The sequence below is a fragment of the Chrysochloris asiatica genome, unplaced genomic scaffold, assembly GCF_000296735.1.
Source record: "Chrysochloris asiatica unplaced genomic scaffold, ChrAsi1.0 scaffold00003, whole genome shotgun sequence".
In the NCBI taxonomy this organism is placed as follows: Eukaryota; Metazoa; Chordata; class Mammalia; order Afrosoricida; family Chrysochloridae; genus Chrysochloris; species Chrysochloris asiatica.
In genome coordinates this window covers 38,689,838-38,705,427 of record NW_006408521.1, presented here as the reverse complement: position 1 = coordinate 38,705,427, position 15,590 = coordinate 38,689,838, and the positions used below count along the sequence as shown (strand labels likewise).

Sequence of the window (15,590 nt, the reverse complement as noted above, 5' to 3'; positions counted from 1 at the left end):
AAACCCTGTACAGGGTCGCTATGGGTCGGAACCGACTCGACGGAACTTAACAACAACAACAACAACACAGTGTTACAAGTTATTACATATTAGGCTGAACCATACGGAATTTCTAATATTCAACCATTTCTCTCTTATAAAAATGGCAATTCAACCCAGTAGGAACAGCGAACTACTGTGACTGGACTAGGATAATGGACTAGGATAGGGTTAGACAGGATATATGGCCCTGTAGTCAACTTGAGCCACTAAATTTGTTGTTGTTATGTGCCGTGGAGTCGGAACCGACCCATAGCGACTAAATACCACCCATAAAATAGCCCCCTGCCCTTGATTTTCATTTTTCTCACTCTTTCATACCACTCTTCATTTTCCTGCATAAGGGGAAAAAAAAACCAGCAGTTGAAAAAATACTTCACTAAAAAGCACTGCATTCTCTTAATTCATCCATTTTCTAAGAAATTCTCAAGGTAGGAAAATTTCTGCTGGAAATGTTAGCAGAGAGTTTCATGGATTTACTGTCCCTCTTACACTAAGAAACTGGTGTGGCACCACAGGACAACAGCATGATCAGAATGAATTCTGGTTATGTAATTCCATCCTACAACAATACTAGTCCACGTCTTTGGTACTGTTTCATAAGGCATGACATATTTCAGCAGTTATGAAGTCTGAAAAAATCCTCAAAGGTGCTCACATTGTTGTTAAGTGTTGCCACCAAGTGTGTTCCAACTTCACAGCGACCCTGTATGGGGTGCTACCACTAATTCCTTTAAAGAGCTAAAATTGAACTTTTAGCAACTGTCTTAAAAACTGTACCAAGAACAAAACATGTCCTCTTCAAAGAAGGTGAAAAGGGTTTACTAGCTCACCCACCAAACTCTTTTACATCTTAATACATAAGAAATAGGGTCAAGTGAAATTTGAAGGAGGGGTAGAAGGTTTGATAAGCAGCCAATTCTGTCACTGACAAACCAGTATGATTCAGGGGAGTGAGCTCCAGGGTCTGGATGATGCCGAGTCTTGCAACATCCACGAGCCCAGCTATAGTTAAAAGTCCATAGCAAATCTCACTTTATTGAGTTACATAACTAAGTTCTAATAATTGCTTCCAGGCTAAAACCTGACATACCTAGGTTTTAATAAAAGAAATTACCCCCCTAAATACAAGTATATCAACAATTTCTCTTTAATGAGATTTAACAATTTTACAGTCACTCTGCTTCCTTGCTGTGCTACCCAAACTCCTACACCCATTAACAAAATTTTCATTTTTCTTCTATGTGAGAAATCTCACATGATCACATAGTGCTCTTGCTGGGCAGACTGAAGGAAGAAAAAACACACACAGTAAAAAAAAAAAAAAAGTGCCCTTAAACTCATTAGGATTATTACAGCATGTACCTCACAACTGTACTCATGACACAGCTGGAGACTGAGAGAGACCGGCAATTCTCTTGCTAATAATCAGTAACTACCAAAGGGATTCTGAATTCAGTCATCTAAAAAAATTAACAAAGCAACTAGTAAAAATTAACAAGTAGCACAATGTGAAGTATGTAATCAATGTCAAGGATCGTACATGTGGAAATTACTGGTTTATGTTCTGTTTGTTATATATATTCTCAACAGAACAATTTTTTTAAAAATTTAACAAGAACACTGCCACATGAACAGTTTGTCAATTTTGTTTAAATTACTTAGACCTAGAAATTCAGTCTATATCTTTTACTCTCTGGTTTAAGAAACTTCACAATCACTCCTACCTATAGTTTCAGGTCAAGGAAGAAAAGGGCAAGTCACTATTCTGTTAACTTAGACTGAACTCAACTAAAAATATTAAAATAACTCTGCTTTCTTGTTTCAAATTTATTCAACAGTGTTTGTATGTATGTTGCATAACGTCTATGTGCCCAGCACTGTTCTAGACACTTGCTTCAGCAGGAAAACTCATAAAAAAGATATGTAAACTCTAACAGTTTATAATCTAGACTACAGAATAAAAAACACTTTGCTTAATTTTCCCCATACAATTATCAAGGACATCATAATCTTAAATAAAAAGATTAATGAAAGGTGACAGATTTACAAAAGAGGTTAAGACTTAACTTTGGACTTAAAAAAACTACATCTGTCTAAAAGAAAAAGTGAGTTTTCCAGGTAATCAAAAGAAGAGTGTTGTTGCTGTTAAGTGTCATTGAATTGGTTCCGACTTATAGTGACCCTGTAAAGGGTTTCCAAGCAGCAGCTGATGAGCTTGAACCGCCGACCTTGCAGTTCAAACTGATGTTGCAGTTCAGTGCATTAACCCCCACAGTGCCAAAACTGCACTCCAAAAGAAGAGTAAAGGACCTAGATTTATAAATTGAGACCAAAGCTTAAACTTAAAACCTTAGTTTGTTTCACCAAGAGAAAATAACTTGAGTTGCAATTCTATAAGGAAGTATCAGCTAAATTCAGCAATCTGGAAGGCAGGAATAGCAATGTCAAATCAGGAGCTTCTGAGGCCAAAGAAGTCAACATTTAAATAATATCCAAATCAACACACAAGGCAGAATGCCCTCCAAAATATTTTTTAGTAACCACTTTAGTCAAGTAATTATAAATCCGCTCCAAGATACAAACAACATACCCTAAGATATCATGCCTCCACAAAGGCCATTCTACATGTTCTGTAAATAGTCTTTCAAAATGATATGTAGAAGTTAAGGGTGAGTGGTAAATGATGCCCTCTGCTTCCCTGAGGGGAGGTAACTCTGTGGGAACTAATGTCAATTCCTCCAGTTTTGTATTTATTAGTGGATCTGGCATTTGGAGAGTACAATAACAAAGGGTCAGTAGCAGCTGAAGGACAGCAGCTGACCAAGGGAAGAGACACTTTTCAGTGTCACCATGCAAATGCTGCCCAGTTTTTTGACATGTACTTATGCACCACTTAGGTAAATGTATCCTTCTAAGAGCAATGCACCTCCTATGACTCTAAACCGTAAAGAGTTAAATTAGAAAAATCATTCACCCAGACATGGAATTTGTTTCTATCCAGCAGACTCTTGAAACAAGAACTGTGTAGTAAAATTCCTCTTCCTTACAATGGGCTGCTCTCCACCCTTTCCCCCATAATCTCCCTGTTGGTAACCAGATTGCAAGCTTAACCACCAACGACCTAGAAAGGCATCTCTTTTGATGCCATCTGGTCCTTTCTTTTCTTGCCTTCATTTTCATGTGACTGGTGGATCAGGAGCGTCCTGTATGGGGTTGCCAAATCATGGGCTGTAAGATTTGGGGGGAAGGGAAAGAGAACAGCAGACAAGAGCAGAAAAAGGTTGGGCTTGATTTGAAAATCCTGATGGAGTTGAGAAAAAAACTGCACGTATCCTGCAATGATGTTGTTTCAGTCTCCTGGGAGTAGAGCAGCTGACCTAGAGAATAAGGATTCCTGAAGGAAATGGTCCTGTCCCTCTAGTCAGAGTAGGAAAACAAGGCTTCCGAAAGTGGAGGCTGCCATTCTGGGTATCCTAACAAACATTCAACAGCCAGCAGATAAAAACCCTGATATTGTAAAATGTATGGAATTAGGCTTGATGGGAAATGAAAAGAGTTTAGCCCCCTGGTTAACAGTTACTTAGCTTTTCATATCACATGGGTAGCTCAGTAGAATTTATAAAACCTTTAGCATGGATGACAATAATGAAAAATTAGGATTACACCTGTAGCAGGTGAGACATGTCTGTGAGACAGCTGGAGTCTCCCTGCTGAGAGGGAAGGCACTAGGTATGCAAGTACGTTTATTCTCAAAGATGCTTGAAGTCTGTTTTAAAATCAGATCAAAATGGGTTTTACCCTGGGAGAAGGGTCATTTCCAGTTGCTAGTCCTGCGAGAGAGAAGGGTCCTGTCAAAATTACCCACAACTTCAATAAAGGCAACCCACTTGTGGGAAAAGGCACAATTAAGAGTCTGTTAGGCTTTTACTTTGGTAGATTGGGATCATTTTTCCCTGAAGGAACCGATGCTGCTTTTGATTTCAAACCTTGTAAACAATACTGCCAAACTAAAGTATCACAGAACATGAGGGGGAAGTTATTTTGCTATAAAATGGCCCCTCCCAGGAGCTGTGATATTTTAAAGCACCAGTTTATCAACCTTAAGAAGTGTTGTGCTGACAAAGAACAGGGACAAGCATTTTCTTTCAGAAAAGACTGAAAAGTTACCATACAATGTTTTTCAAGTTGTCTCTGGAAAATCTAGTCCCATCCCGTTCCCCACGACCCCCCAACAACAATTAGAAACCTAACCCTGGCCCAGCCCTCAAAACCACCCATTGGCTGATGCTTTTAGAGGCCCTGGCCTTTGGAACTTGCTTGTCTTTCATTCCTCCACTACAGGACACCAAGACTTTGCCAAGGAATTAGATCAAAATGGAAAACAAGTCAAGTGATGGGGGCAGAGCTTGTATTTTCTCCTCTGCTGAATGTTTCGCAATGGGCTGCGAGTCCTCCTCTGAGACACGTTCTTCAAAGCTGTGGTGGCTTGGGGCCAGGTTTCCCAACTTCCCACACACACTTGTGCACATGACAGCAGCTAGTGGCTTATCCTACAGATTCTGTGTAACAAAGTTTCTTTGAAATGAATGTTGAGAATCTTCTGAAAATCTCCAAAGTTACACACACACACCACATAAACATAAAAACCTATGCCTGCTTCCTTTTCCTATGAAAAATGACATTAAAAATCTGGGGAGATCAAAGATAAGATCCATAGACATTGCTGCTCATGAATTGATATTTACAAAAACATGATCCTATTCTGTTGTTCAGTTTACCCTGTGAAATAAGAAAGCTAGACAAGCTATTCCCATAAAATGGCATTTGATAATTACATGTTTCACCTACAACTTATATATTATCTGCTTCACAGAAAATAAACAGACTATTAACTCCCAGGTTGTAACTTGGCAAGTAGCATTTTCATAGCTTCTGACCTGACTGGCAGTCACAGGCAATGAACATAAAGTGACAATGAACATAAAGATTTAGGAGAATAAATAGCAAGGACCTGTCTATTCTGCTCACTTTCCAAAAAGCTGTTTCCATTTATTATTCCTCTCATTTCATTTAGCATCTTATAAAATCACCAAGCAGGAATATCAGTAAGTGCCACAAAGTTATAAATTACAAAAGCTACTCTTACACACTATCAAGTTTGAAAATGAAACCCCCACCCATTTCCCTACAACAATCCATTCTGACTCAGGCTGGCCCCTGTGTTTTCCTGTACTGCTGGACAGTAGAATTGCTCCATAGGGTTTTCTTGGCTGTAACATCTATGGAATCAGATCACAAGGTCTTTCTTCCAAAGCACCTCTGGTTGAGTTTGAACCACCAACCTTTAGGTTAGTAGTCAAGTGCTGAACCATTTGCACCACCCACAAACTCCTGACACTATACAGGATTCACCTATAAAAAAAAATACGAAAATAGAAAAGGTTGAGAGACATTTATTAGCCACTCTTAGAATACTTAAAAACCACTTTCTTCAATAACCAGGATCTGCTGGCCTATGGTCAAGCACAGGGCATACCAACCCCTCGTCTGAAGGCGTGTGAACCTACCCTGAACTACTTTACATAAACAGCAAACAGAGATCTATGTTCACACTTCCAGTCTCTATCCCATCCACTAGGAGACAGGTGGTGAGTGCCTGCGAACACACTAGCATATAATCATCAATTAAATGTAAACACAACGATACCACACTGTCTCAGAGAAAATAGACAATCTCAGCTTACATGAAGAAACAAGACAGAGTGCCTAAAACAAGTGAACAAAATACATAATCACAAAATATAATACCAGAAATAGTACTGGAACTACTTGATAAGGAATTTGAAAGAATATTTAGGTATCTCCAATGGACTGAGAGAATGAATAAGAAAACTGCAGATGGTATCAAGAAAAACACAGACAAAGCTTCAAACAGGAAAGGCCCCAAGAGAAAATCATCAAGCTATATTACTACAGTGGAAATTTTCAAAGCCAAAGACAAGGAAAGAATCCTGAGAGCAGCATGGGAAAAACAAAAAGTTAGCTACAAAGGAGAACTAGTAAGATTAAGCTTTGATTTCTCAACAGAAACCATGCAGACAAGCAGACAATGGAACGACACATGTGAAAGAAGAAAAAACTGACAACCAAGAATCATATACATACCCAGGAAAGTTGTTCATCAAATATGACAATTAAGGCATTTCTAGATAAACAGAAATGAAAGGAATTTGTAAAGCCTGCCCAATCTTATAAAAAATACTAAATGGAATTCTTTGGACAGAGAGCCAACCACAATAGACAACAACCTAAGATTAACATACATGATAAATTATTTAGAACTCAACCCAGGTATGTTGTTACGTGCCATTGAGTCGGCAACTTATAACAACCCTGTGCATGATACAACAAAACACTGCCCTATGCTGTGCCATCTTCATAATTGTTATGTTTGAGCTCATTGTTGCTGCCACTGTGTCAAACCATCTTGTTGGGGGTTTTCCTCTTTTTCTCTGACCCTCCACTTTTCCAAGCATGATGTTCTACAGGGACAGGTCCTCCTGATCATATGTCCACAGTATGAGAATGAGTCATTAAGATGCGATATGCAGATGACACAACCTTGCTTGTTGAGAGCGAAGAGAACTTGAAATACTTACTGATGAAGATCAAAGACTACAGCCTTCAACCCAGATATAGAAGCATTACAAGTAAAACAAACATACAAGACTGAAAATACGGAACCAGAGATACCAGTTTGCAACAACAAAAAAATATGAAGTAAAAAGAGAGAATAATGAAGTTACAGAACTTCCAAGTGAAGAGGCAATCAAGTAGATTTCATAAATAAAAATGAACTTAAATGTAACCCTAAATAGTCCTTAAAATTGTCAAGGATTTAATTTAATTCATCATCAATGCACACAGAAGTAATTGTCAAGAAATCAAATGACGCACTGCATCGCATTGGGCAAACCTGCTGCAAAAGATCTTTTTAAGGTATTAAAAACTAACGATACTACTTTGAGGACTTAAGTGTGCCTAACCCAACTCAATAAGGAGCTCTGGTAGCATAGTGGTTACGAATCGGGCTGCAAACCTTAAGGTCAGCAGTTCGAAACTACCAGCCGCTCTGCGGGGGAAAGATGAGGTTTTCTGCTCCCGTAAAAATTTACAGCCTCGGAAACCCTGTACAGAGTCGCTATGGGTCGAAATCGACTCGACGGCACTTACCAACAACCCAACTCAACAGAACTTAACAATAACAACTTTGTTGTTGTTGTTAAGTGCTGTCGAGTTGGTTACGACCCATAGCGACCCTGTACAGGGTTTTCGAGGGTGTAAATCCTTACGGGAGTAGAAAGCCTCATCTTTCTCCCATGGAGCGGCTGGTAGTTTCGAACCGCTGACCTTAAGGTTCGCAGCCCGATTTGTAACCACTACGCTACCAGAGCTCCTTAATAACAACTTAAGCCAGGGTATTTTCAATCATGTGATTTGCATGCAAAAGCTGACTAATGAATAAGGAAGACCACTGAAGAAATGATGCCTTTGAATAACGCTCTTGGTGAAGAACAATGAATATATGAAATATACCATGGATTGGCAGAAGAACAAACAAATCTATCTTGAAAGAAATACAAAAGCTCTTGGAAGCAAGGGTGGCAAGACTGTCTCTCATACTTTGGACACGGGATCAGGAAGAATCAAGTCCCTGGAGAAAGATACCATGCCTGGTAAAGCAATTGTTGTTGTTGTTAAGTGCTGTTGAATCTGTTCCCAGTACAGGGTTTCTGAGGAGCAACTGGTGAGCTTGAACCACTGACTTTGCAGTTCAAACCAACTTTTAAGTCCAGTGCATTAACTCACAGTGCCATACCAGGACCAAGCATCAATAAAAAAGAGGAAGACCCTTCCATGAGATGGAATGACAAAATGCTGCACAGTGGGCTCAAACATAGCAACGATTATGAGGATGGCACAAGACTGTAGAGTGTTTATTCTGATGTACACAGGGTCACTAGAAGCCAGAATGAGGGCACCTAACTAACAACATGTATACATAAGGATAGTTAGCATTGAGTACTGCTTAACAGATTAACAGAGGGTTAAATAAGGTATGGATTCCAGAAGTCACTGATTTTCCAGAAATATTTGAGACAAGCACTTTTATAAAAACAAGCACACACAATACAAAGTGCATGTTTAAGTAAAAAGAAAATTTCAAATGTATATCCCATGTACACTGCTAGCTACACTGTTTCATACTACATTCTAGAAACTCCAGGAATCCTGGTTGAAATTGCTAGAATAAGTTACTATAAGTCACTATCAAGTTCTGTACTTCAGAATGTCATTTATGCATTATGGCTGTGATTCCTTCTTCGAAAGGTTTACAAGAAAAAATGGGGGCAGGAGGGAAGAGGGGAAGGAAGGACAGAAAGAGGTTCATTGACTGATTTGAGTTTCATTTTCTTTTTTGTTTGTCTGTCAGGTCCCATTGAGTCAATTCCACTCGCAGTGACCCTATACACAACAGAACAAAACACTGCCCAGTCCTGTGGCATCCTCACAATCGTAGTTAAACTTGAGTCCATTGCTTCTGCCACTGTGTAAATAAATTAACGATGACAAAATAGTAGCCTAATCTTTCTCAAACTACACAGATACCACGTAGCCTGAAATTTGGTTTAGTTTTTATATCTCAGAGATATCAAGAGGATGATGTGCCTGCCAATGAGTAAACAACACTGATCATCGGTCAACAGTGAGCCGCACCCTACTGTGTCACAGAGCCAGATGCTGGAAAGATCTGAAAAGAGCTAGTAGTCAGTCATCTCTACCTGTTTGAAGACTGTAATCTGGCCCTCTGCTTACCACCTTTCCAGCTTCAATTCCCATTACTCATAGCCTTGCTCCTGTCACACCAAAGCTCTTCACAAACCAAATGTGGTTTTGTACTTGCTAATATCCCTACCTGGAACGCCGTTCTCTCAACTGTCTACCTGCTGCATATCTAATGCAGTATTCCAGCAAATACTCCACAGCCAAAATACTGTGTCTCTGGTGAGGCCTTCCTTTCCATATCACTTTCCTCAGGTAATTAACACTTGAGTTTTACACCAATGACACTATTTTTAATTATCTTCTAGATAAAATTGAATCCACACTTTCAGTCATTTCAGGTCTTCCAGTACTAAGTAGAATGCCTGGTGCACAGTGAGAGAGGAGGAAGGATGTTTTGTGAGTTCCTAGCATAGTGGTTAGGACCTCTGGTAGCTCTGGTTACGAATCAGGCTGCAAACCTCAAGGTCAGCAGTTGGAAACTACCAGCTGCTCTGCGGGAGAAAGATGAGGCTTTCTGCTCCCGTAAAGATTTACAGCCTTGGACACCCTGTTTAGGGTCCCTATGAGTCAGAACTGACTCCACGGCACATAACAACAACAACTCGCCACAGTTGAAGTAACAATCAATACTGGGGGCTCCATAGTATAATCAGATCCCATGACGACGTCCATGAGCGGTCTGCTTAGGAATGCCTGAACTCTGAACACCTATTTTCTGTATGTGTACATGTGGTCACCAGCGAATGTTAAGTGAGGGCCACTAAAACCAACTATGTGTAGACAATGGTCTCTAATTTAACTCCTAACTTGAGTCAACAACTCTTTTAATAGCGAGACAGAGGGTTTAAGAATTGCAACCATTACAACAAAATGGCTTGTCAAATTACTTACAGTGATGAGTGATTAGAACAACAATGTCAAATGAAATTCACAATCTTTTTACATCCAAGTTTTTGTTTCCAATTTAAACATCCCAACCTTTTAACAGGCCTCTTGTTGTTGTTATTATGTGTCATGGAGTCGATTCCGACTCATAGCAACCCTGTACAGGGTTTCCGAGGCTGTAAATCTTTACGGGAGTAGAAAGCCTCATCTTTCTTCTGTGGAACAGCTGGTAGTTTTGAACTGCTGACCCTGCAGTTAGCAGCCCGATTCGTAACTACTTAGCCTCCTGTTCCAGCTGCTGAATAACAAGTTTAAAGTTAAGAAGGTAATCACTAAGGGAAAAAAAAACAAACAGAAAAGAAACAGCTAAAAACACTTAGGTATGAGAGGGAAGAGATTAAAAAGAATACTTCAAAATGCAAAGGAGACAAAAATTAAACGAACAGGTTTTTATACCATCTGCTAACACAAGAAAGTAGTGTTTCAATAGGTATAAAAGACCCCAGAAAAGCTGAGAGCACAGAACACATAAACAAAATTTTTTATTGTTCTGTATTTATTTCTAAGGAAAACTTGATTTATGACAGACTTATTTTTTAAAAATTAATCATTAAAATCTTGTAACCAAGACATATGTTCTTCACTGGAACTCCCAAAAGAAAGCCAATCTCCAAAGTGATTGAACAAAAATTGCTCATTTGACATCCATGTTGTGCTAAATTTAGCTTCCATGCATCTATCCTCTCTCTTATCTGTTTATGAGAATTCAGTAAAAAACTTGATCATTCGAATTCACTGTATTTCTTCTTTGGTCACACAAGAACTTCTGTATTCTAAATTGCAATGTCTGGGAAATAGGGCTACATCACTGGAGAAAACAGTGGCAATTTGTTCTAAATACAAAATAGCTTATTTTCCTTTGGCAACTCTCCAGGGGTTCCAGTGGAGGGGAAGGGTACTCCTCTCCAGAGGGATCAGGCTCTATCTTCTGAACCTGGCCTACTCTCAAAACTTGGCTGTGGTGAGAGAAAATTTCTTCTTTTAATTATTTCTCTTTCACGCTATTTTGGAAACTGATGAAAGATGTTCACCTTATTAACAGTTTTTCTACTCTTCAGCCTTTTGTTGCTGTTCATCACTGGCCTGGCAGTCCCCGTTGGCTGATTTAATGGTACCAAGGGGCTGAGAAGTGATGCTGTCCAAAAGAAAAACCATTCTCTCACAAGGACAGGGAAGGCAATCTGTAATCACAACAGTAGCTACTTGTTAATTTTCTATTTGAAACACAGTGATGTCAATAGTATTGTACCCTGCCAGCTCCCATGGGGTAAAGTACATTTTGAAACCAAAACAAACTTCCTACGTGCTGGCAAGTCAGATTTGAGACATAGTGATAACACTCTGTAAGATAGTGCCCTAGTTTTTCCATACAAAATGTGCCTAACAGTCTATTGGGCCATAAAAATGTACACTTCCCAGGCCCATTCCTATTCCCAGCCCAATGCAAGTGTGTTTTATATGCAAATCATAGTCCAAGTTGACAGCAGGCTATAAAGAATTGTTACTGACCTCTAATAAAGTACATCTACACAGGACAAACAGCACACTCAAAGAATGCTCTGTAATGTAACTGTCCATCTAGAAGTGTAACGTGAATACAGCATAACACCTTTAACATGGTTCCACTGATAAGATATGTGTTGCTATGAGTCAGAACCGACTCCATGGCACATAACAACAACAACAACTATAATACCTCATTTTGTTAAGTGCCATCGAGTCGGTTCCGACCCATAGCGACCCTGTACAGGGTTTCCGAGGGTGTAAATCCTTATGGGAGTAGAAAGCCTCATCTCATCTTTCTCCCGTGGAGCGGCTGGTAGTTTCGAACCAGTGACCTTAAGGCTCGTAGCCCGATTCGTAACCACTACGCTACCAGAGCTCCTTAATACCTCATTTAAAGGGGTGTGTTTACTTTGGAGGAAAGACATCTTTTTCGTTATTATTAAATAGAGCACTCTAGCCTAAAAATGCATCCTAGAAAGGAAATAGTCCCAATTTGTATCAAACAAGAGCAATCTGAAATGAGCTAAATGATTAAAAACGGTAACCATGTTTATCACGGGCAGACGGCAAAATGGTTTGGCGCTACTGAACATCTGTCAATTCAGTCAAGCCAGTCAGAGATTATTTTTTAAAGTCCCATTTTAGTACAGTTTCCCCCAAAATCAAAATGTACTCTTTATGTTCCTGGGGGAAGGGGCACTTTGAGCAGGAAAAGGGTAACAAATAGCAACTGTTAGCCAAGGTCTTTCTTTCTTCTCAAGAATCCCAAAGTATTCACATTTATATGCTGAGCAAATAATCCAAGAAGCTGGACTATATGATGAAGAATGTGGCATCAAGATGAGAGGAAGGCTCATTAACAACCTGTGATGTGCAGATGATACAACCTTGGCTTGCTGAAAGTGAAGAGGTCTTAAAGCACTAGCTCACGAAGATCCGAGAGTACAGCCTTCAGTATGGGTTACAACTCAATGTAAAGAAAACAAAATTCCTCACGACTGGACATCATGATAAATGAAGAAAAGATGGAAGTTTTCAAAGATTTCATTTCACTTGGATCCACAATCAATGCTTGTGGAAGCAGCAGTCAAGAAATCAAAGGACATATTGCATTGAGCAAATCTGCTGCATAAGTGTTAAAGAGTAAAAATGTTACTTTGAGGACATTTGTGCAGCAGACCCAAGCCATGGTATTTCCAATCATCTCATATGCATGTGAAAGCTGGACAATGAATAAGGAACACTGGAGAAGACTTGATACATTTGAATTATGGTGTTGGAGAAGAATACTGAAAACATCATGGACTGCCAGGAAAACAAACAAATCTGTGTTGGAAGAAGTACAGCCAGAAGGCGCCTTAGATACGATGATGATAAAGACCTCATCTCACAGACTTTGGGCATGTTATCAAGAGGAACCAGTCCCTGGAAGATGACATCATGTTTGGTAAAGTAGAGATGGAAAGACGAGGTTGACTGGAGCAATGGGCTCAAATACAACAATTGTGAGGACAGTACAGGACCCTGTGTCCAACAGTGCTTCATTCTGTTGTGCATAGGGTGTCTCTATGGGTGGGAGCAACTTGACAGCATTTCACAACAACAATAAGGCATTCATAAAGCATTTGGAAACTCTGGAAAAATCAGTATTTGTAGAATTTTAAATATGCCACAATACTGATTATGACAGAGAATTAATGGTTTTGGTGTATTTTTTCATTTCTGAATTACCTAACTGTTCTGATCTTTCTCTTTCATTATAGTGTACAAAAAATTTTTTTTCCCAAACACAAAGGATCCAATTGAAGAGTAGTTTTGAGTTACTTCTGAAGGCAGCCTAGCATAGCATCTGGCACCAACCCTGAGCATGCTCTCTCCTGATAAGGCAGACATTTTTTCAGTGTTGCATTAGGCACTGACTGAAGAGCACTCAGGCAGGCAGAAAGTGAACATACTGTAAGAACGGTTTTCTTTTTAAAAAATCCCTCTGAAAAGAAAAAAGTGTTGAGTGGATTAGCAACATTTACAGTACTTTCCTAAAAAGTAAACTTTTACCAAATAAAATACTGGGTCCAAATTATGACCAGAATGCAACATTATAATTTGTGACTTTTATTCATATTTGTCTAAATCTTAGTTTGACATCCCTCTAGATAAACTCAGGAAAAGAAATGAGAGAAGAATCTAAAATCTATTTATTTTGTATGATACCAACTTCAATTCAATACCATTGTAGATTTCTTGTCTGAGAACAATTGCTACACTGGTGCTATTACACTCAGACTCCACTAATACCTTAGAACAACAGCCCTGACAACCTACATAGCTCCCAGAACTTGGGGAGAAGGAAGAGTCAGGCTGAGGAAACACACTGCATTTTGTTACCACTGCCAGTCAAAATCCTGACTGTTCAGGATTTTGGACTCTCTTGTCTAAGTATATCACAGTAGGAAGATCATAAAAACTGTTTAGAGTTTAGAGGGTAAGTGTGCTCAACTTGGCCACATTTCCTTTCAGATACTACATAATGAAAGTCCTAAAATATCTTTCGGAATCCCCAATAACTCTCACCTAGGGGGGGGAAACTCAAAGCCCACTGCTAAGGGCTAGATTCTGACTCATCAGAACTCTACAGGACCGAGAAGTTGCTCAATAGTTTCATAGGCTGTGAATCCTTATGGAAGCGGAGCGTGTGTGTGTATGTACACATACACATAGATGTCTATATACATGTGGTGGTGGTAGTGTACCTTCAAGTCAGTTCCGACTCACAGCAACCCTGTGTAGGACTTCTAAGGCTACAAATCTTTACCTGGTAGCGTAGTGGTTACGAATTGGGCTGCGAACCACAAGGTCAGCAGTTCGAAACTACCAGCTGTTTCGCGGGAGAAAGATCAGGCTTTCTGCTCCCATAAAGATTTACAGCCTTGGAAACCCTGTACAGGTTTGCTATGAGTCGGAACCAACTCCATGGCACATAACAACAACAAATCTTTACTGGAGCAGAAAATCTTAGCTTTTCCCCGCAGAGTTGCTGGTAGATTTGAACTGATGACCTGTGGCTAGCTGCATAACTTGTAATCCACTATTCTACCAGGGTTCCTTATATATATGGATGTGTGTGTGTATGTATGTATAAGAGTCCTGGTATGGTGTTGTAGGGTATACACTGGCCTACAAGATCAGTTTGAACCACAAGGTTGGCAGTTGAAACTCACTAGCCACTCCTTGAAAACCATATACAGGATTGCTGTGAGTTGGAACTGACTCAGTGGCATTTAATAACCACAACAATATATAGACACACACACACACACAGAGGCAAACAATGGGACAAAGATGAAGGTTTCTGCTACCACAAAGATTTATAGCCTTGGAAATCCTATACAGTGGAACTGACTCCACGGCACTTAGCAACAACAAAACATACTCAACATTTAAGGAGCCCTGCTAGCATAGTGGGTTTGCGAGTTGGGCTGCTAACTGCAAGGTTACCAGTTCAAATCTACAAGTTGCTCTTCAGGAGAAAGATGAAGCTTTCTGCAACCATAAAGATGTACAGTCTTGGAAACCCTATACAGGGTCACTGCAAGTCAGAATCAACCCCCCAGCCACACAACCACCATCACCACTCAACACTTAGTATTTTCTTCTGAAATATCTTCCAAAGTTTGCCAGCCAGCAGATCGATGCTCCTTTCACCTGACGAATTACATTGGTGGCGGCGGTGCTGTCAAATCAGTTCCAACTCAGAGACCCTACACCGGGTTACTGTGGAGCAGCTAGTGGGTTTGAACTGCCAATCTTTTGGTTAGCAATTCAGTGCTTATCCTACAGTGCAACATTGTTGCTGCTAAGTGCCGTTTAGTAGGTTTTGACTCATAGCACCCGTACAGGGTTTCCGAGGAGCGGCTGATGGATTTGAACCTCTTACCATGTGGTTAGCATCCAGTGCTTACCCTATAGTGCCACACCAGCATACGCTAAACTTCAATTGCTTCTAAGGGAGTTCTGAGAGTCCAGTATTACCAAATTGCTCTTTAGGAAAAGACTCTCCATTACAAAAACAGCAGTTTTGCAAAGTAGTTCAGTTCTATCTAAACCGTGTTATGTTTACAAATGTTTTAGCTACAAAAATTTAATTTCCTATTGAAAAGAACCTTATTTAGAAGAGAGTGATTTTTCTTAACAGCTATGCCAAATACAAGCTGTTCTGCCATTCTGTACAGGGATCATTGTGACTCAAGCTT

The 15,590-nt window shown here is 39.7% G+C and overlaps 1 protein-coding gene across 3 annotated transcripts in view; it reads right to left on the bottom strand.

Moving 5' to 3' along the window:
* The window catches only part of MXI1 (MAX interactor 1, dimerization protein), a 125,213-nt gene that overhangs the window by 7,094 nt on the left and 102,529 nt on the right, over window positions 1-15,590 (bottom strand). The gene's annotated exons all lie outside the window — the stretch shown is intronic.